Genomic DNA, 27,348 nt, shown 5'->3' on the forward strand with positions numbered 1-27,348 from the left:
ATCGTCGCAGCTCGAGTTCTTCAAGCTCGGCTGCGGGATCCTCGAGACATGGGTTCTCGGAGCTGGGTTGCAGGATACTCGAGGCTTGGGTTCTCGGAGCTCGGCTGCGGGATCCTCGAGGCTTGGGTTCTTGGACCTCGGCTGCAGGATCCTCCAGACTCGTGTTCTCCGATCTTTTCTGCGGGACCCTCAAGGTTCGGGTTCTTGGATCTCTGCTGCGGGATCATCCATGCTAGGGTTCTTGGAGCTCAGCTGCAGGAACGTCCAGACTAGGGCTCTTGGAGCTCGGCTGTGGGAACATCGCTTCTGGGGTACTTGGAGCTCGGCTGCGGGATCGTCGCAGCTCGGGTACTTTGAGCTCGGCTGCGGGATCATCGAGGCTCCAGTTCTCGGAGCTCGGCTGCGGGATTCTCAAGGCTAGAATTCTTGGGGCTCGGCTGCGGGCTTCTCGAGGCGAGAGTTCTTGGGGCTCGGCCGTGGGATCATCAAGGCTAGGGTTCTTGGAGCTTGGCCGTGGGATCATCAAGGCTAGGGTTCTTGGAGCTCGGCTGAAGGATCCTCAAGACTCAGGTTCTTGCAGCTCGGTTGCGGGATCGTCGCAGCTTGGGTTCTCGGAACTCGGCTGCGGGATCCTCGAGGCTAGGGTTTTTGGAGCTCGGCTGCGGGATCGTAAAGGGTAGGGTTCTTGGAACTCGGCTGCGGGATCATCGAGGCTAGGGTTCTTGGAGGTCGACTGCGGGATCGTCCAGGCTCGGGTTCTTGGAGCTCGGCTGCGGGATCCTCCAGGCTAGGGTTCTTGGAGCTCGGCTGCGGGATCGTAAAGGGTAGGGTTCTTGGAACTCGGCTGCGGGATCATCCAGGCTCGGGTTCTTGGAGCTCGGCTGCGGCATCGTCACGGCTCGAGTTCTTCGAGCTCAGCTGCGGGATCCTCGAGACATGGGTTCTCGGAGCTCGGCTGCAGAATACACGAGGCTTGGGTTCTCGGAGCTCAGCTGCAGGATTCTCGAGGCTCGGGTTCTTGGAGCTCGGCTGTGGGATCGTCAAGGCTAGGGTTCTCCGATCTCGGCTGCGGGATCCTCGAGGCTTGGGTTCTTGGAGCTCGTCTGCAGGATCCTCCAGACTCCTGTTCTCCTATCTCGGCTGCGGGACCCTCGAAGCTCGGGTTCTTAGAACTCGGCTGCGGGATCGTCCATGCTAGGGTTCTTGGAGCTCGGCTGCAGAAAACTCGAGGCTGGGGATCTTCAGAGCTCGGCTGTGGGATCCTCGGAGCTCAGCTGCAAGATCCTCGAGTCTAGGTATCATTGGAGCTCGGTTGCGGGATCCTCGAGGCTAGGGTTCTTGGAGCTCGGCTGCGGGATCCTGGAGGCTAGGGTTCTTGGAGCTCGGCAGCGGGATCTTCGAGGCTAGGGTTCTTGGAGCTTGGCTGCAGGATCCTCGAGACTCGGGTTCTTGCAGCTCGACTACGGGATTGTCGAGGCTCGGGTTCTTGCAGCTTGGCTGCGGGATCCTCGAGTCTCGGGTTATTGGAACTCGGCTGCGGGATCCTCGAGGCTCGGGTTATCGGAACTCGGCTGCAGGAACCTTGAGGCTAGGGTTCTTGGAGCTCGGCTGCAGGATCGTAAAGGCTAGGGCTCTTGGAGCTCGGCTGCGGGATCGTCGAGGCTGGGGTTCTTGGAGGTCGGCTGCGGGATCGTCCAGCCTCGGGTTCTTGGAGCTCGGCTATGGGAACGTCACGACGAGAGTACTTGAAGCTCAGCTGTGGCATCGTCGCGGCTCAAGTTCTTCGAGCTCGGCTGCGGGATTCTCGAGACATGGGTTCTCAGAGCTCGGCTGCGGGATCCTCGAGGCTTGGGTTCTCGGAGCTTGGCTGCAGGATCCTCCAGACTCGTGTTCTCCGATCTCGGCTGTGGGACCCTCGAGGCTAGGGTTCTTGGAATTCTCTGCGGGATCGTCCAAGCTAGGGTTCTCGGAGCTTGGCTGCGGGAATGTCCAGACTAGGGCTCTTGGAGCTCGGCTGCGGGAACGTCGCGACTGGGGTACTTGGAGCTCGGCTGCGGGAACGTCGCGACTGGGGTACTTGGAGCTCGGCTGCGGGAACGTCGCGACTGGGGTACTTGGAGCTCGGCTGCGGGAACGTCGCGACTGGGGTACTTGGAGCTCGGCTGCGGGAACGTCGCGACTGGGGTACTTGGAGCTCGGCTGCGGGAACGTCGCAACTGGGGTACTTGGAGCTCGGCTGCGGGAACGTCGTAGCTCAGGAACTTGTAGCTCAGGAACTTTGATCTCAGCTGCGGGATCATCGAGGCTCCGGTTCTCGGAGCTCAGCTGCGGGATTCTCGAGGGTAGAATTATTGGGGCTCGGCTGCGGGCTTCTCGAGGTGAGAGTTCTTGGGGCTCAGCCGCGGGATCGTCAAGGCGAGTGTTCCTGGGGTTCGGACGCGGAATCGTCAAAGTTAGGGTACTTGGGGCTCGGCCGTGGGATTGTCGAGGTTGGGGTTCTTGGAGGTCAGCTGCGGGATCATCGCAGCTCGGGTTCTTCGAGCTCGGCTGCAGAATCCTCGAGGCATGGGCTCCCGGAGCTCGGCTGCGGGATCCTCGGAGCTCAGCTGCAGAATCCTTGAGGCTAGGTATCATTGGAGCTCGGTTGCGGGATCCTCGAGGCTAGGGTTCTTGGAGCTCGGCTGCGGGATCCTCGAGGCTAGGGTTCTTGGAGCTCGGCAGCGGGATCTTCGAGGCTAGGGTTCTTGGAGCATGGCTGCAGGATCCTCGAGACTCGGGTTCTTGCAGCTCGACTACGGGATTGTCGAGGCTCGGGTTCTTGCAGCTTGGCTGCGGGATCCTCGAGTCTCGGGTTATTGGAACTCGGCTGCGGGATCCTCGAGGCTCGGGTTATCGGAACTCGGCTGCAGGAACCTTGAGGCTAGGGTTCTTGGAGCTCGGCTGCAGGATCGTAAAGGCTAGGGCTCTTGGAGCTCGGCTGCGGGATCGTCGAGGCTAGGGTTCTTGGAGCTCGGCTGTGGGAACGTCACGACGAGAGTACTTGAAGCTCAGCTGTGGCATCGTCGCGGCTCGAGTTCTTCGAGCTCGGCTGCGGGATTCTCGAGACATGGGTTCTCAGAGCTCGACTGCGGGATCCTCGAGGCTTGGGTTCTCGGAGCTTGGCTGCAGGATCCTCCAGACTCGTGTTCTCCGATCTCGGCTGTGGGACCCTCGAGGCTAGGGTTCTTGGAATTCTCTGCGGTATCGTCCAAGCTAGGGTTCTCGGAGCTTGGCTGCGGGAATGTCCAGACTAGGGCTCTTGGAGCTCGGCTGCGGGAACGTCGCGACTGGGGTACTTGGAGCTCGGCTGCGGGAAAGTCGCGACTGGGGTACTTGGAGCTCGGCTACGGGAACGTCGTAGCTCAGGAACTTGTAGCTCAGGAACTTTGATCTCAGCTGCGGGATCATCGAGGCTCCAGTTCTCGGAGCTCGGCTGCGGGATTCTCGAGGGTAGAATTATTGGGGCTCGGCTGCGGGCTTCTCGAGGTGAGAGTTCTTGGGGCTCAGCCGCGGGATCGTCAAGGCGAGTGTTCCTGGGGTTCGGACGCGGAATCGTCAAAGTTAGGGTACTTGGGGCTCGGCCGTGGGATTGTCGAGGTTGGGGTTCTTGGAGGTCAGCTGCGGGATCATCGCAGCTCGGGTTCTTCGAGCTCGGCTGCAGAATCCTCGAGGCATGGGCTCCCGGAGCTCGGCTGCGGGATCCTCGGAGCTCAGCTGCAGAATCCTTGAGGCTAGGTATCATTGGAGCTCGGTTGCGGGATCCTCGAGGCTCGGGTTATTGGAACTTGGCTGCAGGAACCTTGAGGCTAGGGTTCTTGGAGCTCGGCTGCAGGATCGTAAAGGCTAGGGCTCTTGGAGCTCGGCTGCGGGATCGTCAAGGCTAGGGTTCTTGGAGGTCGGCTGCGGGATCGTCCAGCCTCGGGTTCTTGGAGCTCGGCTGCGGGAATATCACAACGAGGGTACTTGGAGCTCAGCTGTGGCATCGTCGCGGCTCGAGTTCTTCGAGCTCGGCTGCGGGTTTCTCGAGACATGGGTTCTCAGAGCTCTGCTGCGGGATCCTCGAGGCTTGGGTTCTCGGAGCTTGGCTACAGGATCCTCCAAACTCGAGTTCTCCGATCTCGGCCGTGGGACCCTCGCGGCTCGGGTTCCTGGAACTCTACTGCGGGATTGTCCAAGCTAGGGTTCTTGGAGCTCGGCTGCGGGAATGTCCAGACTAGGGCTCTTGGAGCTCGGCTGCGGAAACGTCGCGACTGGGATTCTTGGAGCTCCGCTGCGGGAACGTCGCGACTGGGGTACTTGGAGCTCGGCTGCGGGAACGTCGCGACTGGGGTACTTGGAGCTCGGCTGTGGCATCGTCGCGGCTCGAGTTCTTCGAGCTCGGCTGCGGGATCCTCGAGGCTAGAGTTCTTGGAGCTCGGCTGCGAGATCGTCGAGGCTAGGGTTCTTGGAGGTCGGCTGCAGGATTGTCCAGCCCTGGGTTCTCGGAGCTCGGCTGCAGGATACTCGAGGCTTGGGTTCTCGGAGCTCGGCTGCAGGATCGTCGAGGCTAGGGTTCTTGGAGGTCGGCTGCAGGATCGTCCAGCCTCGGGTTCTTGGAGCTCGGCTGCGGGAACGTCACGACGAGGGTACTTGGAGCTCGGCTGTGGCATCGTCGCAGCTCGAGTTCTTCGAGCTCGGCTGCGGGATCCTCAAGACTTGGGTTCTCGGACCTCGGCTGCAGGATCCTCCAGACTCGTGTTCTCCGATCTCTTCTGTGGGACCCTCAAGGTTCGGGTTCTTGGATCTCTGCTGCGGGATCGTCCATGCTAGGGTTCTTGGAGCTCAGCTGCGGGAACGTCGCGACTGGGGTACTTGGAGCTTGGCTGCGGGAACGTCGCGACTGGGGTACTTGGAGCTCGGCTGCGGGAACGTCGTAGCTCAGGAACTTGTAGCTCAGGAACTTTGATCTCAGCTGCGGGATCATCGAGGCTCCGGTTCTCAGAGCTCGGCTGTGGGATTCTCGAGGGTAGAATTATTGGGGCTCGGCTGCGGGCTTCTCGAGGTGAGAGTTCTTGGGGCTCAGCCGCGGGATCGTCAAGGCGAGTGTTCTTGGGGTTCGGATGCGGAATCGTCAAGGTTAGGGTACTTGGGGCTCGGCCGTGGGATTGTCAAGGCTGGGGATCTTGGAGGTTAGCTGCGGGATCATCGCAGCTCGGGTTCTTCGAGCTCGGCTGCGGAATCCTCGAGGCATGGGCTCCCGGAGCTCGGCTGCGGGATCCTCGGAGCTCGGCTGCAGGATCCTCGAGGCTAGGTATCATTGGAGCTCGGTTGCGGGATCGTCGAGGCTAGGGTTCTTGGAGCTCAGCTGTAGGATCGTCGCAGCTCAGGTTCTTCGAGCTCGGCTGCGGGATCCTCGTGGCATGTGTTCTCGGAGCTCGGCTGCGGAAAACTCGAGGCTGGGGATCTTCGGAGCTCGGCTGCGGAAAACTCGAGGCTGGGGATCTTCGGAGCTCGGTTGCGGGATCCTCGAGGCTAGGGTTCTTGGAGGTCGGCTGCAGGATTGTCCAGCCCTGGGTTCTCGGAGCTCGGCTGCAGGATACTCGAGGCTTGGGTTCTCGGAGCTCGGCTGCGGGATCCTCAAGACTTGGGTTCTCGGACCTCGGCTGCAGGATCCTCCAGACTCGTGTTCTCCGATCTCTTCTGCGGGACCCTCGAGGTTCGGGTTCTTGGATCTCTGCTGCGGGATCGTCCATGCTAGGGTTCTTGGAGCTCGGCTGCGGCATCATCACGGCTCGAGTTCTTCGAGCTCAGCTGCGGGATCCTCGAGACATGGGTTCTCGGAGCTCGGCTGCAGAATACTCGAGGCTTGGGTTCTCGGAGCTCAGCTGCAGGATTCTCGAGGCTCGGGTTCTTGGAGCTCGGCTGCGGGATCGTTGAGGTTAGGATTCGTGGAGCTCGGCAGCGGTATCTTCGGAGCACAGCTGCAGGATCGTCAAGGCTAGGGTTCTTGGAGCTCGGCTGTGGGATCGTCAAGGCTAGGGTTCTCCGATCTCGGCTGCGGGATCCTCGAGGCTTGGGTTCTCGGAGCTCGTCTGCAGGATCCTCCAGACTCCTGTTCTCTGATCTCGGCTGTGGGACCCTCGAAGCTCGGGTTCTTAGAACTCGGCTGCGGGATCGTCCATGCTAGGGTTCTTGGAGCTCGGCTGCGGGAACGTCCAGACTAGGGTTCTTGGAACTCGGCTGCAGAAAACTCAAGGCTGGGGGTCTTCGGAGCTCGGCTGTGGGATCCTCGATGCTAGGGATCCTCGGAGCTCAGCTGCAAGATACTCGAGGCTAGGTATCATTGGAGCTCGGTTGCGGGATCCTCGAGGCTAGGGTTCTTGGAGCTCGGCTGCGGGATCTCCGAGGCTAGGGTTCTTGGAGCTTGGCTGCAGGATCCTCCAGACTCGGATTCTTGCAGCTCAGCTGCGGGATCCTCGAGTCTCGGGTTATTGGAACTCGGCTGCTGGATCCTCGAGGCTCGGGTTATCGGAACTCGGCTGCAGGAACCTCGAGGCTAGGGTTCTTGGAGCTCGGCTGCAAGGATCGTAAAGGCTAGGGTTCTTGGGGCTCGGCTGCGGGACCGTCGAGGATTGGGTTCTGGGAGCTCGGCTGCGGGATCCTCGAGGCATGAGCTCTCGGAGCTCAGCTGCGGGATCATCGAGGTTCAGGTTCTTGGAGCTCGGCTGCGAGATTGTCGCAGCTCGGGTTCTCTTCTGTTGTCATCAATGATGCCCTCACCTGCATCTCCTCCATTTCCCACATATTGGCCCTCACTCCATCCTCCCGTCACAACAGGGACAAAGCGGCCCCTTGTCCTCAGCTACCACCCCACCAGCCTCCGGATCCAGGACATTATACTCCGCAACTTCCGCCACCTTCATCAGGACTCCACCACTAATCACATCTTTCCCTCTCTACCCCTTTCCACTTTCCGCCGGGATCATTCCCTCCATGACTCCCTGGTCCACCTGTCCCTCCCCACGGATCTCCCACCCGGCACTTATCCCTGTAAGCCTAAGTGCTACACCTGTTCCTACATTTCCTCCATCACCACCATTCAGGGCCCCAAACAGTCCTTCCAGGCGAGGTAAGACTTCACTTGTGAGTTTGTTGGGGTCATCTATTGCATCCGGTGCGGGCTCCTCTACATCCGTGTCGCCCGACGCAGATTGGGAGACCGCTTTGTCGAGCACCTCCGCAGCTTCCGCCACAACAGACAGGATCTCCCGGTTGCCACCCACTTCAACTCTGCTTCACATTCCCAACTCCACCACTGCTATGATGAGGCCAAACTCAGGTTGGAGGAGCATCACCTCATACACCATCTGGATTGTCTCCAGCCCCTTGGCATGAACATTGAATTCTCCAACTTCTGGTAATTCCCACCCCCCTTCCCCCATCCCAGTTTCACTCTGACCCCTCCCCCAGCTGCCTATCTCCTCCCACTTGGTTCCGCCTCCTTCTGCTACCCATTGTGCTTTCCCCTATTCCTTCACCTTTCTTGCCTATCCCCTCCCTGCTTCCACTCCCCCACCCCTTATCTTTCCCCTTACTGGTTTTTCACCTGGCACCCACGAGCCTTCTCCTTCGAATCCTCTCTCCAACTTCTTTATAGGGCTCCTGCCCCCGCCCTCTTCAGTCCTGACGAAGGGTCTCGGCCCGAAACGTTGACTGTTTGTTTCCACGGATGCTGCCTGACCTGCTGAGTTCCTCCAGCGTGTTGTGCGTGGTGCTTTGACACCAGCATCTGCGGAGAATTTGGTGTTTCCAATAAAGTTACGTTGCCTTTTCATGATCTCATACATTATTTCTCTTTTTCTGCTTACTCTTTTAATGACATCCTCATTAGGTATTTGTTTCATCCATGATATTCTTTGCATTCTCTGCTGCTTCAATTCATTTCCTCATGTTACTAGATATTGTCCCACATTCTGAGCCATATAACATAACTGGATGAACGTAACATTTCAGTACTCTGAGGCGGGTTGGCATGCCTAGTTTAGTGTTGGTCAGTATACTCTTCATTCTCGTACAGATGTCTATTGCCATCTCTATTCTTCTTTTGATGTCCATGTAGCACCTGCCATTTGATTTCACCCAGCTTCCTGAGTAGCAAAAGTTCTGTACTTGTTTTATGTCTTCCCCGTTTATTTTCAGGATTCAGATAGGATCCTCCTCCTTCATGGATACCACCATACATTGTCTTTTTGCAATTGATATACAAGGGTGTGTTTTCTCCCCTGATTTGTTTAATGTGTACAGTGAAACAATATTACAAAAAATAAGACATCTTGGGAATCAAAATTGGCAGTGAAAACATCAATAATTTCAGATATACAGATGACACTGTGTTAATTGTAAGTACAGAGGAAGAACTACAAAACTTAATTGATACAGTTGTTGAAGAAAGTGCAAAAATGGGTCTATCAATTGCAAAAAGACAATGTATGGTGATATCCAGTAGAACAAGGAATTCCATTATCAGCATTGCCTCAGAGTCATGGTCAATGGAGAGTGAGGGGCACTTGCAGAAAGCATGGCCACAAAATTACCATGTTGAAATGAAAATGGACAATTCCTCTCTGAGTCCCAACAAACACCAGTCACTAGAGCAGGGGTCCCCAAACTTTTTTGCATTGCGGACCGGTTTAATACTGCCAATATTCTTGCAGACCAGCCGACCGGGGGGCGGGGGGCGGGTAGGGTTGCCAACGGACGAGAATAGCAGTCAAATACGTTGTGTTTCCCCAGAGTAAGACTACAATGACCACGAAGCCTTGCGTGAGCACCTATGTGCGCATGCGTGTACGTGCTGATTCGCCTCTCCACCCCTTACAGATCGATCTTAGCGATTCTGTTCGGGGCGGGGTGTTAATCACAACCGGAATACAGGTGATAAGTGGCTAATACACTCAATTTCATTTCTGTAAGGGTTTATATAACGAATTTAATATTAAACACACAGTGCATATTTTCCTCACATGAATATAGAGATAAGTCAATTATCAGAGGAGCTTGAAGTAAGTGTTGAACGAACTTCCAATAGAAGTGGTAGAGGCAGGTTTGATATTATCAGTTAAAGAAAAATTGGTATGTATATGGACAGGAAAGGAATGGAGGGTTATGGGCTGAGTGCAGGTCGGTGGGACTAGGTGATAGTAGCATTTGGCACGAACTAGAAGGGCCGAGATCACCTGTTTCCGTGCTGTAATTGTTATATGGTTATATAAATCAATAGCATCATAATATTTTATGTAACATTTGGATATTAAACACACAGTACGTATTTTCCCCGTATGAACATATAAAATCATTGCAACACACCAATATCGCTGAATCAGTGGGAGCCCTGGGCTTGTTTCCCTGCAACATCGCAGGGTGATGGGAGACAGCGATACTCGAAGGGGATTCCTTATGTCCAGTCTATTCCGCAATTTAGTTTTCGTTGCATTCATTGCAGAGATAGCAACGTTTTGCAGAGAAGTGGGGGTAGTTTTATTAACCTGTTCTAATATGTGTAGAGTTCTCCTTATGTTGTCCTGTGTTTGTCTTTGTTGAATAAATCCAGTCTGGACTAAGTGGATTAGGCCAAGTAAAAGCTTTTCCAATCTGCACGCTAATATAGATGTAAATAGTTTGTAATCTAAATTAAGAACACTAATTGGCCAATAATTGCCACATTCTAGTTTATCTTTACCCTCTTTAGGAATAACTGAAATAATCGCTTCTCTCCAGGAAGGTGGAGTTTCTCCTCTCTGCAAGATCCAGTTAAAGGTGTTAAGTAGTAATGGGGCTAACTATGACTTCAGTGATTTGTACCACTCTGAGGTAAACCCATCAGAACCCGGAGACTTTCCAGCCTTTAACCCAGAGATGGCCACATTTCGTTCTTTGGCAGTTACTGGTTCTAACAGACTTTCATTTTGTAAATCTGTAAGTTTAGGTAGATCTAAAGAATTCAATAAACTGTCTATATAGGGCTCATTGGAGGCCCGGGGTTGGAAGTACAGCTCTCGATAATATGTTTCAAGACTCCCTTGAATTTTCCCTATTGTACTCTCCACAAGCTTTGTCTTTGGATTCTTTATTTTATGAATTGTATTGTCTGCTTGTTGTTTTCATAACTTATATGCTAATAATCTAGCTGATTTACCTCCTACTTCATAATTCTTTTGTCTCAGGTAAAGAAAATTTCTTTGAGTTTCCAATGTATAAATATCATCAATTTCACTTTGCAATTTCCTAATTTCCCGTTTTAAATTAGAATTACTTTTGTTGCTATCTACAACTTGAAGTTGTTTTAATTTTCCTTGAAGGTCTGCTAATTTTTGTGCATTGATTTTTTTCATGTGAGTGGTAATGGAAATAATTTTCCCTCTCAGTACAGCTTTCAATGTATCCCATAAGATCACTGGTGATGTTTCTCCCGTGTCATTAAGGTCTAGGTATTCTTTGATTTCTCCCCTTAATCTCTCCATTACTTTCGGGTTATTGAGTATATGTGAATTTAACCTCCATAGTGTTTTCCTCATTTTCCTTTCCAGGATTAGTGACATAGAGACTGGGCTATGATCCGACAGATCAGTTGTTGCAATATTACAGTTCTTTATCCTGAGTCTACCTCTATTAAAGATAAAGAAATAGTCTATCCTTGAATAGGCTGAATGAGGGAAAGAGTAATGTGTATAATCTTTAATAGTAAGGTGTAATTCCCTCCATACATCTATAATTCCCAACTCCTCCATCAATAAATTCATTTTCCGAGTCAGAGGTTTATTCTCAGTAACTATTCTTGAAGAATCTAATACAGGATTTAATCTAATATTAAAATCCCCTCCACAGATTACTACCTCTTGAGAACTGACCATTAGGTCAAAAATGTGTCTATAAAATGACAATTCACAACCTGGTGGAGCATAAACATTCAGCAATGTTATTTCTGTACCTTCTATTCTTCCTGTAATTTTTACAAATCGTCCATCTTTGTCTTTAGTCTCTGAAATATGTTCATAATTAAGAGTACTTGATATTAAAGTAGCTACCCCTCTTTTGTGGCTCAATTTATATGATGAATAAAATACATGCTTAAAGCCCATTCTTTTTAATTTTCCATGTTCGGATTAGCTCATATGTGTTTCCTGGAGGAAAGCTATTTGCGCCCTCTCTTTTTTCAATTTAGACATAATCTTATTTCTTTTAATTGGCTTCAAAACCCCATTAACATTATAGGAAATTATTTTTACCAATTCAATTTGCATTTTTCTCTAGTAGAAAATAAAACACTCTCCTTTTCTAACCAAACATTAAGCAATTCCTTCTCAACAGTAAACCAAAACACATAACCACACCCTAGACATTTTTGAACGTATAACATTTGAAAATTTTTCCCAACTTCCCACAGTGAGGCCTGAGCACTGACCCGCCTCAGTTCAGAGGGATAACCTCTATCTTCACCCTGTGTTAGAGGGCCCTCAGCAGTTTGAATAATCATAGAGAATTTTCTCCTATTTATGTCTCGACCATATTGCTATCATTCAAATTATTCCTTCTAGTTTATTTTCAGTTACCAGCTTTCATTTTACCTTTAAGTCCGATTTACTCTTTTCAGTCATTCATTTCTCTTAATTAATCTGTATTCTCTGTACATTCGCATCTGAATATTTGCAGCTTTTCCTTGTAGTTTGACACTCTGGTTCATGTGGAGTGTCCTCGCCACACTGGCTGCCATGACTTCTGCCAAATCCTCTCCAGTAGCGACTCCGGTTGGGTGATAACTTTAATAGGTAGTCCCCGGTCCGCCAAGTCCGACGTTGCCTCCTCCGCCGTAGCGTAAGTTTTTGTCCCTTCGTCATAAAAGATTCTCAGCCGAACTGGATAAAGGGTCTGGAATCTGATGTTGTTTTCCTTCAGGACCCTCCGTGTTTCCGCATATTCCTTCCGTCTGGCAAGGATCCCCGGTGCGTAATTGTGGTCTGAACTGATTTTACAGTTGCTCCACATGAAATCTTTCTTTTGCCATGCCCATTTAAGCACCTCTTCCTTCGTTCTGTAACTGAGAAATCTGACCAGAATCGAGCTGGGCTGGGCGCCTGCCGGAGGCTGTGGTGCCAACGCACGGTGAGTCCTTTCTATCTGTAGGTCTTTTGCGTCCGGTATATCAAGGTTCTCTCTAAGCAGCTTCTCTACAAAGGGAATCATCAATCTGGGTTTACCTTCAGTTCCTTCGGGAACTCCATAGATCCTCACATTTTCCCTTCTTGAGCGGCCTTCTTGGTCTATTAGCTTCCACTGGAGCTGCTCCTGCAGCTTTAGCATTTCTGCTATCACTTCCTCTGCGTTTTGTAGCTTCTCTTCAATTCCTACAATCCTCGCTTCGGCTTCATCTATCCTCGAATTAGTTTTTACTATTTCTCCTTTAATATCTTCCAGCTGTTTGTTGTTATCTTGTCGGAACTCACGAATCTCTCTGAGAATCAAAGACGGATTCACCGATTCCTCCACATTTCCGTCCTGGCTTGCGGTGGGGGAGCTAGGCCCTTCGCCTTGCTGCATCTCTTTGTGTTTATCAGCCTTCAGAGCAGACTTTTTAATCTTGTTCTTAGACATCATCCTTGCCCCTTTTATTAATATAGTTATACAATATTAAGTATTTGTCTAAATCTGATTTTGGGGCAGTTTACCTTCTCTTTTGTCGAGAGACCTTTTCCTTACTCCGCCATTCCCTTGATGACCCGGAAGTCAACTCCGTCTGTCCTAAATTCAATGACGGACAGGGTAGAAGCTATCCTCCAGCCTGTCGGAAAGTGTTTTTGTGCTTTCCTATCTCCTGCCCGATGGGAGAGGGGATAAGACAGAATATGGGAGGGGTCTTTGATTGTGCCGGCTGTTTTACTGAGGCAGTGAGAAATGTAGAAGAGGAGGGGATGTTTTCTGTTATGTGCCTCTGTATCCGTAACAACCTGTCTTTCCCTGCAGTCACATGCTTGATCATAATGAGGTGGATTGTGAAGTCATTATGACCAGTAACTGACCACAAACTGCAGGCTGAGTGCAGTTCATCTGAGTGCACGAGGAGAGGCTAGACTCCGTGAGGTGCTGAGCTGCTCATCAACATTTTCTGGAATCACACACAAAGTCAATGGAATTCTGCGAACTATTCCGGCTGGCGTTCCTTGGCCTGTCGATGGTCAGATCTACCATCATCATCGGCTGGCGGGCCTGCCAGAAGTTCATCAAGAAGTGCCGCCAAGCTGTGAAGACCAAGCCCATAATCGGCACAGCTCAGCCAGTAGATTGCAAAGTGAAGCCCAACACTGAGAAATTGAAGCCAGGGGCATTGCTGCACGCTCTCCACTACCAGTCAAGAGAATCAACACTGTGAATCTGGAGGTTAGAAGCCAGAATATGGAGGAGGAGAGTACAGAATCAGGGGATGGAGGAAACGAGCAGGTGATCTCGTCACAGGGACTGGCAGATTGAATGATAAGTTCTGAACCAGCTCTGGCAGATCTCAGGCTCAGTCCTGAACTGGTTCTGGCAGATCGAAGGCTGAGTTCTGAACCAGCTCTGGCAGATGGAATACGAGGTCCGCAACCAGCTCTGCAAGAACGAAGGCTAAGTCCTGAACCAGCTCTGGAAGATCGAATGCAAGTCCTAAACCGGCTCTTGGGCATATCCAAACAGAGGTGACTGAACTGGACCTAAGCCCAGTGGACAAACACTGGAATCGAGAGGATGAGAGTGAGGAAAATGGATGTCAGGGCAAAGGAACCATCAGAGATCAGCAGGAGCAGAACGATGAAGACAGGCTGGGGGGGTGGGTTGGGTGACTTCACCAATGTGCAAGTGGGCAAGAGAAGGGTGCGGCTGAGCAGGGGAATAAAATTGCTGGGCAAGAGAAAGAAATCTCTGGAGGAGTTGGCTGGAGAGAGGAAGCAAATGAGGAAGTGGCAGACAAAACTCCAAAGGGGACATCCAAGATTAGGGCAGCGAAGTGGAAGGGGGCAACGCAGAGCCTGTGGAAGAGTTCTCAGATTTAGGGAACCAATGCCTGAAGATGGGGCAATGAAAATAGGGAAATGGAAAGTGGAATTGTTTGGTCCTGGAGGAAGCACAGAGGGCTGGAATTCACGATCTTGTGAAGTCGATGAAGGTAAGAATAAATGTATAGGCACAATTTCTATATAGTTTTTTTATATGAAGGGGGCTGCGTTCCAAAGACTTTGGGGCACTGAAATATCCAAGTTGTAGAAGGCTACTGATCTAATGCTGATTTCTGGGGCTAGTATAGATGATATCATTGAAATGGTGGGTCAAAGGGCCTGTTTCTGTGCAGATCTCTCGATGACACGTCATGACCTCACAGATCCTTTCTTTACCTGCAGTTTCCTACCCACATTAATTATTTCACTCCCCTTGCCACTGGTACGGCACAGTGGAGAAGCAGTTAGTGCGACGCTCCACAGGGCCACTGATCACCGATCGGGGTGCAGTTCCACTGCTCTCTGTAAGGAGTTTGTACTTTCTCCCCAAGACACCATGGATTTCCTCCAAGTTCAATGGAAAGCTTCCAATCTCCCCGCTTCCTCGTATCGATTGTGCAGAGGAGGTTCACTAGAATGCTGCCTGGACTAGTTTAACCCTTCCTCATGTAGTCTAATGAGAACAGGAGGAGCACACGAGGGCTTTTCTCTTTGGAGTGAAGGATGGTGAGAGGGGAACTGAGAGAGGTGTACAAGGTCATAACAAACATAGAAAGAGTGGAAAGCCACAGAGATTTTCCCAGGGTGGTAATGGCAAATAGCAGGGAGTGTACACGGAGAGTGGTGTGTGTGGGGAACCACTCCAGGGGTGGTGGTAGCGGCAGATACATTAGAGACATTGAAGAAATATCTGTACAGAGCACGTGAATGATAGAAAAAGGTAGTGCTCTACCTGGGGAAAGGGTTATATTGATGTAACGGGTACGAACAAAGTTACAGCCAGTTCTTGCCGTTACAATCTCAGTTTAACTTTCGATCCACACCCTTGTGTATGGACAGAACTGCATATGCAGTATAAAAATACCAGTACAAATACAGCAGTGGCAAACCTACTTGGATGGTGAGGAACTTTGCCCAAGCCACGCGATACAGCATTGAGCCATTCACTTGAGAAAATCTTTCCTCACCATGTCCAGCACACTCTGGGAAGAACCCACTTTCCAACGCCTCACGTCTTCAGCAGAAAGCAAAATGGTCTCCCCACTGTCCCGCGCAAGCGTAATGACATCACCGTCTCCCTTAAAGGCACAGGCAACTATTCTGTATTACCTGGATGAATGCCTAAGTACACTTTTAACGATACTGAATAAGATCCAACGGTCACCAGGTTACGTTGACCTTAGAACAGGTTAAAAGTTTGACACAATACTGTGGGCTGAAGGGCCTTTGTTGTGCTCTAGTGTTCCATCTCACTCATTGCAATACTTTCCCCTCTCCTACCCATTAATACCCTTTCTCTGTTCTCCACTGCTCTCCCCTACCTACCTAACTCCTGACTACTTACCCCTGCCTCACCAGATCCTCACACTCCACTTGTCTGTTCCATCACTCCTTCCCTCCCTTCCACTTCCCCTTCACTACCCACTCACCCCACCCTCCACTTCCCTTCTGCCAGCACTCCATCTGATGCGTCCTCTGTGTGTTCTTTCCAAGGCCTCAATAAGGACGACGATATTCAAGCCATGCTCAAGGGTTATTACATGAAGAAGATCAAATCCAGCTCATGGATGAATTCCCGCTTTTACAAGGTGAATGAAGATTGTTGGACGGTGTGGTACAGTTTGAAAAAGGTCCTGAAGACAGCCAGGAGCCAAATGTGTGAGTTTTACTAAAGTCCTGGAGGGTTGGTGTGACAGCAAACATTTTTTTAAAGCTTTTAAAAAATTGTCTTGGGTACCAACAGGTGCAGGGATTAGTCCTTGATTCCTGGTATGGCACCATGCTGAGGCCAGTAGAGTTACTGCTTCATTGCACCAGTGACCTGGATTCTATCTTTTATTCATTCTATTTTATTTGGTGATCGAGTGCAGACAGATCCTTCTGGCCCAATAGGCCACACTACCCAGCCGTCCACCTGTTTAATGCCAGACAAATCACAGGACAATTCACCTGCCCTGCTGTGTTCCGCCAGCATTCTCTGTGTGTGCATGCGTGTGTGTGCCTGTGTCTCTATGTGTGTGTGCGCACTCGTGTGTTTTCCTCAGGATAACAACTATCCATTTCCTTCAGCATTCCACAGGGGGAAGAACTTTCAGACAATATGACCCATATGTTGCAATATGCTCCTCCTAAGCTCCCTTGTCTCTAACCTCCTGGTCCATTTCCATTTCTCTGTTCATCCAGGTTTCCCATAAACATGACATCAGTCATATCCATCAAGCAGGAGCTACAGCAACCTGAAGCCCCACAGCTCACAACCCTAATTTCTACAGTTTAGTAAAAAATTATGCCTTTGCACGAGAGATTCTGCAGATGGTAGAACAACACACACAAAATGCAGAATGAACTCAGGAGGTCAGGCAGCATCCATAACTGTTTTTATATATATATATATATATACACACACACACACAGACAGACAGGCTGAGACCCGTCTGCAGGACTCATCTTGATGGAGGATGTTGGCCTGAAGTGTTGACTCTTTATTCCTCTCCATAGATGCTGCCTGACCTGCAGAGTTCCTCCAGCATTTTAGGGCACCACAGTAGCAGAGTGGTAAGTGTGTTGTTGTTCCTGCTTGGTCAGGGATGCGGGGCAGGGAGTGGGCAGGTAATAATTCAAAGTTCAATACCAGTGCCATATATATTCTCCCTGTGACCATGTGGGATTCCCCCTGCGACCATGTGGGTTTCCCCCTGCAGTTCAAAGAAGGCTGATTGGTCACTGTAAATTTTCCTGTGAATAGGCTGCTGTTAAATAGGTGGGGTGTTGGGTGATGTGGCTTTTTGGGGCTCAGGGCCAGTCCCACAGAGTATCTCTAAATACATAAAGTGCTGTGAATAAATAACTTTGTGTGTGTGTTACTCTGAATTCCCAGCTTCTGCAGAATCTCTTGTGCTTGTGAATCTGTGACTGAATCTCTTGTTCTGATCTCTGCTGCTGTTTTACTCTCTCCCCTCACCCGACCCTTTGCAGTCTCAATCGACGACATCAAGGAGATGAGACCAGATCACCAGCCGGAGGGAATGAAGCGGTACGCCCGGGAGATACCCACCGACCGCTGTTTTACCATCGTGTTTAAGGGCACCAGGAAGAACTTGGACCTGGTGGTCTCCGACGTCACCGAGGCCTGGCATTGGATCCATGGGCTCTCCAAACTAAAGCAGAGAGGCTTTAGCATGAACAAGAGAGAACTGCTGGTCCAGCATCCATCTAGGAGTGTGTCACAGCAGAGCGCCAGGGAGAGAGGGTGCCACTTCCCTCATGGTCTCCAACAGCAGCCCCCAAGTCCACCCCTACCCCATGCCAAAGGTCAAAGGCACCTGCCCATGTTAGAAGTTTTTGCTGTTTGTTTCCCCTATGTGACTTGCATTTCCCTCAGGCCCTCAGACTCCATGGATTCCATTAGTTACTAAAGCTTTTTCAGTATTATTTTAATATATAGTCAATCTTTAGGTTTTAACGTGTTACAAGTATTATAGGCTAAACTTAATGTTACAGGTGTTTATGAAAAATAAAGTTACTTTAAAGCTCTGAATGGGATACTTTATTGATATAATATTCTTCCAATCAGCAATGACAATACACTTAATATTTTGTTTTTACAACCAATACTGATGGTGAATGAAACCTGTTTGCAAAATACATCAGGCGCTGCATTTTAAATGAGTAATGAGTCCGCTATGTCGTCCTACCATCAAAGAAGGTACACAAGCCGTGATATTTTCCAGCAGAATTTTGTTCCAAGGGGTGGGGGAGGGGAAGCAGGGAGGGGATAGGCAGGAAAGGTGAAGAAGGAAATCAAACCACTGTCTCCCGTACCATCACCGCCCTTATCAACTCCGGAGACCTTCCATCCTGAGCCACAAAATCATAATTCCCACAGCCCGCACTGCTTGGTTTTACCTCCTCCCCAAGATCCACAAGCCTGACTGTCCCAGTTGACCCATAGTTTCTGCCTGCTCCTGCCCCACCAAACTTGTATCTGCCTAGACTCCATTTTTCCACCCACAATTCAGTTTACTCTCTCCCCTCACCCGACCCTTTGCAGTCTCAATCAACAACATCAAGGAGATGAGACCAGGTCACCAGCCGGAGGGAATGAAGCGGTACGCCACGGAGATACCCACCGACGGCTGTTTTAGCATCGTACTTAAGGGCACCAGGAAGAACTTGGATCTGGTGGCCTCCGACGCCAACCAGGCCTGGCATTGGACCCCTCCCCGCCTACATCCGGGTTACATCCCACGCCCTCCATCTCTTCAATGACTTTCAGCTCCCCAGTTAGATCTCCTAATCTAAGATCTATGTAACCCTTCCCTCCTACATGGCCCTCAATCTCTCCCTCATCCATGTGCCTATCTAAGAGTTTAATTGTTCCTACTGTGCCTGTCCTAAAATCAATGACAGACGGGGTAGAAGCTATCCTCCATTCTGCTGGAAATTGTTTTTGTGCTTTCCTATCTCCTGCCCGATGGGAGAGGGGATAAGACAGAATATGGGAGGGGTCTTTGATTGTGCCGGCTGTTTTACTGAGGCAGTGAGAAACGTAGAAGAGTCCAAGGAGGAGGGGATGTTTTCTGTTATGTGCCTCTGTATCCATAACAACCTGTATTTCCCTGCAGTCACATGCTTGATCATAATGAGGTGGATTGTGAAGTCATTATGACCAGTAACTGACCACAAACTGCAGACTAAGTGCAGTTCATCTGAGTGCACGAGGAGAGGCTAGACTCCGTGAGGTGCTGAGCTGCTTCATCAACATTTTCTGGTATCACGCAAAAAGTCAATGGAATTCTGCGAACTATTCCGGCTGACATTCCTTGGCCTGTCGATGGTCAGTGCTACCATCATTATCGGCTGGTGGGCCTGCCAGAAGTTCGTCAAGAAGCGCCCCCAAGCTGTGAAGGCCAAGCCTGAAATCGGCACGGCACAGCCCAGCCAGTAGATTGCGAAGTGAAGCCCAACACTGAGGAATTGTAGCCGGGGGCTTTGCTGCACGCTCTCGACTACCGGTCAAGAGAATCAACACTGTGGATCTGGAGGTTAGAAGCCAGAATATGGAGGAGGGAAGTACGGAATCAGGGGATGGAGGGAACGATTAGAGGATCTCGTCACAGGGACTGGCAGATCGAAGGCTAATTCCTGAACCGGCTCTGGCAGATCGAATGCTAAGTCCTGAACCAGCTCTGCAAGATCGAAGGCTAAGTCCTGAACCGGCTCTGGCAGATCGAAGGCTAAGTCCTGAACTGCCTGTTGGGCATATCCAAACAGAGGTGACTGAACTGGACCTAAGCCCAGTGGACGAACACTGCAATGGAGAGGGTAAGAGGGAGGAAAATGGATGTGAGGACAAAGGAACCATCAGCGATCAGCAGGAGCAGAACGACGAAGAGAGGCTGGGGGTAGGTTGGGTGACTTCACCAACTTGCAAGTGGGCAAGAGAAGGGTGCGGCTGAGCAGGGGAATAAAATTGCTGGACATGAGAAAGAGATCCCTGGAGAAGTTGGCTGGAGATTGGAAGCGAATGAGGAAGTGGCAGACAAAACTCCAAAGGGGGACAGCCAAGAGTAGGGCAGCGAAGTGGAAGGGGGCAACGCAGAGCCTGCAGAAGAGTTCTCAGATTTAGGGAACCAATGCCTGAAGATGGGGCAATGAAAGTAGGGAAAGGGAAAGAGGAATCGTTTCGTCCTCGAGGAAGCATAGAAAGCTAGAATCCACAATTTTGTGAAGTCGATGAAGGTAAAAATAAGTGTATAGGCACAATTGCTGTATGGTTTTTTTATATAAAGGGGGCTGTGTTCCAAAGACTTTGGGGCACTAGAATATCCAAGTTGTAGGAGGCTACTGATCTAATGCTGATTTCTGGGGCTAGTATGGATGACGTCACTGAAATGGTGGGTCGAAGGGCCTGTTTCTGTGCAGATCTCTCAATGACAAGTCATGACCTCACAGATCCCTTATTTACCTGCAGTCTCCTACCCACATTAATATCGCACTCCCCTTGCCACTGTTACGGCACAATGGAGAAGCAGTTAGTGTGACGCTCCACAGGGCCAGTGATCACCGATCGGGGTGCAGTTCCACTGCTCTCGTTAAGGAGTTGGTACATTCTCCCCAAGACACCATGGATTTCCTCCAAGTTCAATGGAAAGCTTCCAATCTCCCCCTTTCCTCGTGTCGACTGTGCAGAGGAGATTCACTAGAATGCTGCCTGGACTAGTTTAACCCATACTCATGTAGTCTCATGAGGACAGGATGAGCACACAAAGGCTTTTCTCTTTGGAGTGAAAGAAGGTGAGAGGGGACCTGAGAGAGGTGTACAAGGTCATAACAAACATAGATCGAGTTGACAGCCAGAGAGATTTTCCCAGGGTGGGAATGGCAAATAGCAGGGAGTGTACACAGAGAGTGGTGTGCGGGGGATTTCCGGTAGAGCTCATGGAGTGAAGTCGTGTTCTTGACTCGCTCCATTACCTCTGAGTTTTTCTTCTTATGATCAGCTATATTTTAATTAACCATTAAGGCACCGACTTTTACAATATTTTGAAATAAATTGGGCTCTTTGATAATCGGACGCTTTTAAGGTCTGTTATGTCTAAGAATGGAAAAAACGGGAAGGACGGCAAACCTCCGGTTAGACCGAAAGGTACCGATTTTCCTCCGACTGAACCACTGGTGACTTTGAAAGCTATATCGGATCTAATTCAAAGGGAAATTTCAACCTCTATTACGGAGCTGATTCGTGCGGAAATTTCAATTAATTTCCAGAAAATTGCTGATTCAATCGATAAGATTCAAACATCTATTACGGAACATCAGTCGGTTATATCTGATCTTCAAAAATCCACGCAACAAAATGAACTCAAGATGGAGAAAATCGAAGAAACAATTAAGGTAATGAAGAAGAAACTTGACTTTCTGACTTTTAAAAACTCTGACTTAGAATCCAGAATGCGACGGCAGAATCCTCGAATGATTGGGGTGCGTGAAGCTGTCGAATCTGATAACCCTATGAAGTATTTTTCTCAACTTTTAAAAGATGCATTTCCTACTGTATTTCCTGACCAACCACTGTTATTGGATTGTGTTCACAGAGTTCCATCATACTCGTCTAAGTCAGATAAACCTCGACATGTCATCTTACGTTTCCATTACTTTCAAGACAAGGAGAAACTGTTTCGTTTTGTTTGATCTAAAGGTTATATTGATTTTTTGGATCTTAAGTTCCGATTCGTGGAGGATTTCAGTAAACCAATTCGGGATCAACGGATTCGTTACAGATCTGTGATGTCGGAACTCTACAAGATGGATTTAAAACCAGCGCTGCTTTACCCAGCACGTCTAAGGATTCGTACGTTGGATGGAGCCCTTCGTCTTTTTGAATCTCCATCGGATGCCCAGAGTTATCTGGATCAATTTTCACCTTCAACATCTTAATCGTAATTTTTAACTATCTCCGTTTGATCGGAGGTTGTGAATCTGTCGGCCTTAATTTTTTTTTGCCTTATATGGGCAGAAAAGTTTATTTTTGATGAATTAATACGTTGCTAAACTTTCTTTCTATCTGCGTCATTCCTTTCTTTTTCCCAGGGGATTCTGGGTGGTTATTCCCTCAGCGTCATTCTACGTATTTCCTTTGAGGCCTTAAATTTTGTAGTTTTTAAAACTACTTTTTTTGTAGGTTTTCATAACTAGTTTATGTTAATAATTTTATTTCTTTTTTTGTTTATTCATAGGGTCTGGGGTTTGTTGCGGTTTTTTTTATATTTTCTGGCTTTTTCTCTGTTATATTAAGTGTTTGTTTTAATTGACTTACTTTTTTTATACTTTTACTGTTTTATAACTAGCTGATCTTTTTTATATTTACACTTTTTTTTAGGGAGCATCTATCGGAAGTCATAGGGGTAGTTTTAGTGCTTGCTTCTTTCTGGCTGGTCTGTGTTAGATTTAGCCTTGGGGTCATGGGGTGGGGGGTGGTGGGAGGGGCTTCACGTTTTAGTTTTTTTCTTCTTGGGCTATGTATACTATTGAAGTATTGGTTGCGTTCTCCTTCCCGGTATCTCTTATTTGTTCTGTTCCCTTTCCGGGTTCGTGGGTCGAGCCTACTGTCAATCCTCCTTGTTGCGGGTTGACTTTGGGTCGACGGACATTTGGCGTTTTCTGCATCATCAGGAAAAAGATTTTTCTTTTTTTTCACATGTTCACCATTCCTATTCAAGAATTGATTATTTCTTTATTGACTCTCGTCTTATTTCTTCAGTGATTAAATGTGATTATGACTCTATAACAATTTCCGATCATGCTCCATTTAAGCTTTCTATTAAAATTCAGGCCAATACACAAAGTAATAGACAATGGCGTTTTAATTCCCTGTTGCTTCAGGACTCGGACTTTGTTAACTTTATGAATGAACAAATTGATCTTTTTTTTACAATCAACTATACAGAGGATATTTCTGTGAACATTCTTTGGGATACTTTTAAAGCTTATATTCGTGGTCAGATTATCTCGTATTCTGCTGCTTTGAGGAAGAAGCTGAAGCAGGAGGAGTTGGTAATTGTGGACAGATTAAGGAAATTGATAAGAAATATGTTACAGCTCCCTCTGAGGAGTTATATAAACAAAGAACTGAACTTCAAATGGAACACAGTTTATTACTTTCATCCTCAATTCTAAACCAATTAAAGAAAACAAGAAGTGAATTTTATGTACACAGTGACAAAATTGGCAAACTGTTGGCTAACCAATTGAAGTCTAATTATGCTAAATCTCAAATTAATCAGATTTATAATCAAAATGACCGACTGATACTTGATCATGCGGGGATTAATCAAACTTTCTTTGATTTTTATTCTTCCTTATATCAATCAGAGTCACCTCGAGACTCTAAATATATGAATGATTTTTTAGATAACCTAGACTTCCCTGAGATTTCACAGGATATGTCTTCTATGCTAGATACTCCCATTACCACTGATGAGATTAAGAATGTTATTTCCTCTATGAACCTGGGGAAAGCTCCAGGCCCAGATGGGTTTACAGTAGAATTTTATAAATGTTTTGCACCTTCATTAATCCCTTGGTTCTGTAGGGTTTTTGAGGCTTCATTAAATCTTGGTAAACTTCCCAAATCTTTCAATAGAGCGTCAATCTCTCTAATATTAAAGAAGGATAAAGATCCTGCTCAATGTGCATCTTATAGACCAATACCTTTATTAAATGTTGACTCTAAAATTTTTTCTAAATTATTAGCAAACAGATTAGAAAAAGTACTTCCTTTTATTATTTCGGAAGACCAAACGGGTTTTATTAAAGATCGTTACTCTTTTTATAACATTCGCACACTGTTAAATATTGTTTATACCCCCTCACAAAATGTTCCTGAGTGTGTTATCTCTTTAGATGCTGAGAAAGCTTTTGTAGAGTAGAATGGCCTTACTTATTTAAGGTGCTTGAAATGCTTAATTTTAGCTCGAAATTTATATCCTGGATCAAACTGTTATATCATTCTCCTGTGGCCTCAGTCCGTAATAACTCTCTAAGCTCACCTTTTTTCCCTCTTTTTCGAGGTACTCGACAAGGTTGTCCTCTTAGTCCTTTATTATTTGATACTGCATTAGAACCTCTTGCAATTGCCATTCGAGAATCTTCAAATATTACTGGGATAACTCGGGGCTTAAAGTCCCATAAAATATCACTCTATGCTGATGACTTACTTTTATATATTTCTAATCCTCAAAAATCCATCCCTGCTGTTTTAGAGTTACTAGCACAATTTAGTCTCTTTTCAGGTTATAAATTAAATCTTAGTAACAGTGAACTTTTCCCGATTAATAAACAACATCCCTTATATCATAACTTTCTGTTTAAATTGATTAATAATTATTTTTCATATCTTGGGATTAAAATTACTTGTAAACACAAAGATTTATTTAAGATTAACTTTTTATCCTTAATTGACCATATTATTCAACTTTCATCTAAATGGTTTCCTTTATATTTAACTTTGATTGGTCGTATTAATGCAGTTAATATATTTTTTCTGTCAAAATTTCTATATATATTTCAGGCATTACCGATTTTTGTTCCAAAATCTTTTTCTGATAAAGTTGACTCAAAAATTTCTTCATTTATTTGGCAAAATAAAAACCCGAGACTGGGTAAAATACATTTACAGAAAGCTAAGAGAGATGGAGGTTTAGCATTACCTAACTTTAGATTCTATTACTGGGCAATCAATATTCGACATATGAAATTTTGGTTACTTGACCAGGATATACTATTCATTCCTAAATGAATTACAATCTGTTCAGGGCGATACACTTGGCTCTATTTTAGGTTCCTCTCTTCCTTTTGACTTGAAACGCCTCAAACAGGTATCTAACCCGATAGTTAAATATACCTTACGTATTTGGTTCCAATTCAGAAAATTTTTTGATCCTAACCAATTTGGGCTAGCGATTCCTATTTTAGGTAATATATTTTTTTGCTCCCTCTTTTACGGATCGTGCTTTTCAAATTTGGAAGACTAAAGGTATTTCACGGTTTTTGGATTTATTTTTAGATGGTTCCCTTATGTCTTTTGAACAATTATCTAATAAATATAATTTATCAAGAATACATTTTTTTAGGTATCTACAAGTTAGAAATTTCCTAAGTACTATACTTTCTTCTTTTCCAATGCTTCCTCCTACATACATTTTAGATACTATAATTAACCTTAATCCATGTCAGAAAGGTGCATCGGCTATGATTTATTATATTATTATGAAACTTAGGAAAGCTCCATTTGATAAGATTAGGGTAGATTGGGAACAGGAATTGGGGTCTATCATTTCCGTGGATGACTGGGGGCAAATTTTACAATTAGTCAATACTTCCTCTATCTGTGCTAAACATTCCCTAATTCAATTTAAAGTTGTTCATAGAGCATATATGTCCAAAGATAAATTAGCTCGCTTTTATTCTCATATTAATCCTTTTTGTGATAGATGTCTGGGGCAGATAGCCTCTTTAACTCATATGTTTTGGTCTTGTCCTACTCTGGAAACTTTTTGGAGAGAGATTTTTAATATTATCTCAAAGGTATTGAATATAGATATCTCTCCTCATCCTATTACTGCTATCTTTGGACTACCTAAAATTTCCAGTAATCTTTCTCCTTCAGCCCATAGAATGATTGCATTTCTTACTTTAATGGCGAAAAGATGTATCTTACAACATTGGAAAGAGCTTAATGCTCCAACCACCTTTTTTTGGTTTTCTCAGATGATATTATGCTTGAATTTGGAGAAAATTAGAAGCAATCTTTATGATTCCTCACTTAAATTTGAACAGACCTGGAGATCTTTTATTCAATATTTTCATTTAATGTAATTTTTTTTCTTCTCTTTTTTGCTCCATATTTATATACCCTTCTTGGTTTTTTTTTACTGTTTTTAATGAGGTTGGGTTTGAGGACGTGATTTTAAGTTCTTTAACTCTACTTGGTTCCAAGTTAGCCCATTGCTTTGCTTTGCTTTTAGTTTAGTTGCACGGTGGGTTTTTTTTTGGGGGGGGGTTCCTTTTCTCTATTGATATTATATATATAAATTAGTATACTATTATTTTACCTTAGTATGTTATGTTTAAATTACATTGTTAGTATCACTTTTTTTTCTGTATTAATATCTCCTGTAATTTTATTATATTCTAACAGTGTACTAGTGCCTATATGGCTTACCCTTTTGTATACTTATTCAATAAAAAGATTTAAAAAGGGAAAGAGAGTGGTGTGTGTGGGGAACCACCCCAGCGGTGGTGGTAGAGGCAGATACATTAGGGACATTGAAGAAATATCTGTACAGAGCACGTGAATGATAGAAAAAGGTAGTGCTCTATCTGGGGAAAGGGTTATATTGATGTAATGGGCCCGAACAAAGTTACAACCAGTTCTTGCCGTTACAATCTCAGTTTAACTTTCGATCCACACCCTTGTGTATGGACAGAACTGCATATGCAGTATAAAAGTACCAGTACAAATACAGTAGTGGCAATCCTACTTGGACGGTGAGGAACTTTGCCCGAGCTACGCGATCCAGCGTTGAGTCATTCACTCGAGAAAATCTTTCCTCACCATGTCCAGCACACTCTGGGAAGAACTCACTTTCCAACGCCTAACCACATGTTCAACAGAAAGCAAAATGGTCTCCCCACCGTCCCGCGCGTGCATAATGACATCATCGTCTCCCTTAAAAGCACAGATAACTACTCTAGCATTACCCAGATGGATGCCTAAGTACACATTTAACAATACTGAGTAAGATCCGACGGTCACCCGTTTACATTCTCCCCTGCATTCAAGTAATTGTCCTCGATTACTCGCTCACTACAAGGGTACTTTTAACCTCCTTAACTGCTTCTCCAAAGAGAACTGAACTGAGACTAGACAGTCACGTTTCCGGTTCCGGTCCACCGTCTGCTCTTGCCCCAACAGAGCATCCATGGGCAAGTGGAGATCCACCCCAAACAACAGACAGTAAGGCGAATACCCAGTGGGTGCGTGAGGTGTTGCATTATATGCATACACCAACTCAGGTAGATGTTCTGGCCACCTGCGCTTCTTTTCTGGAGGCAACGTACACAACAACTCACGCATCGTCCTGTTGAAATGCTCGCACTGTGCGTTTCCAGTAAGATGATGAGGTGTGGTACGGCTTTTCTTTACCCCGTATAGTTTGCAAAGCTCCGCAATGACCTCACTTTTGAAGTAACTGCCTGGTCAGAATGCAATCTCTCAGGGACACCGTACTTTATGAACCTTTCCCTCAAGAGCACCCTTGCTGTGGTATACGCCTTTTGATCCCGAGTCGGAAATGCTTGGGTAAATTTAGTGAAAACGTCCGTGACCGTTAAGACATTCTCATGCCTGTCAGTTGCCGGCTCCAACACTGTGAACTCTACCGCTACAACTTCAAGCGGCCTAGAAGCCAGAAATGACCTCATGGGGGGGTGGTGGGTGGATCCTAGGCTGCGGCATCTTAGTTAGTATACCACGTGGACAATTCTTGACCCACCGTGCCACATCCTCGTGTATGCCCACCCA

This window comes from Mobula birostris, chromosome 11 (genome assembly GCF_030028105.1).
Source record: "Mobula birostris isolate sMobBir1 chromosome 11, sMobBir1.hap1, whole genome shotgun sequence".
Classification (NCBI taxonomy): domain Eukaryota; kingdom Metazoa; phylum Chordata; class Chondrichthyes; order Myliobatiformes; family Myliobatidae; genus Mobula; species Mobula birostris.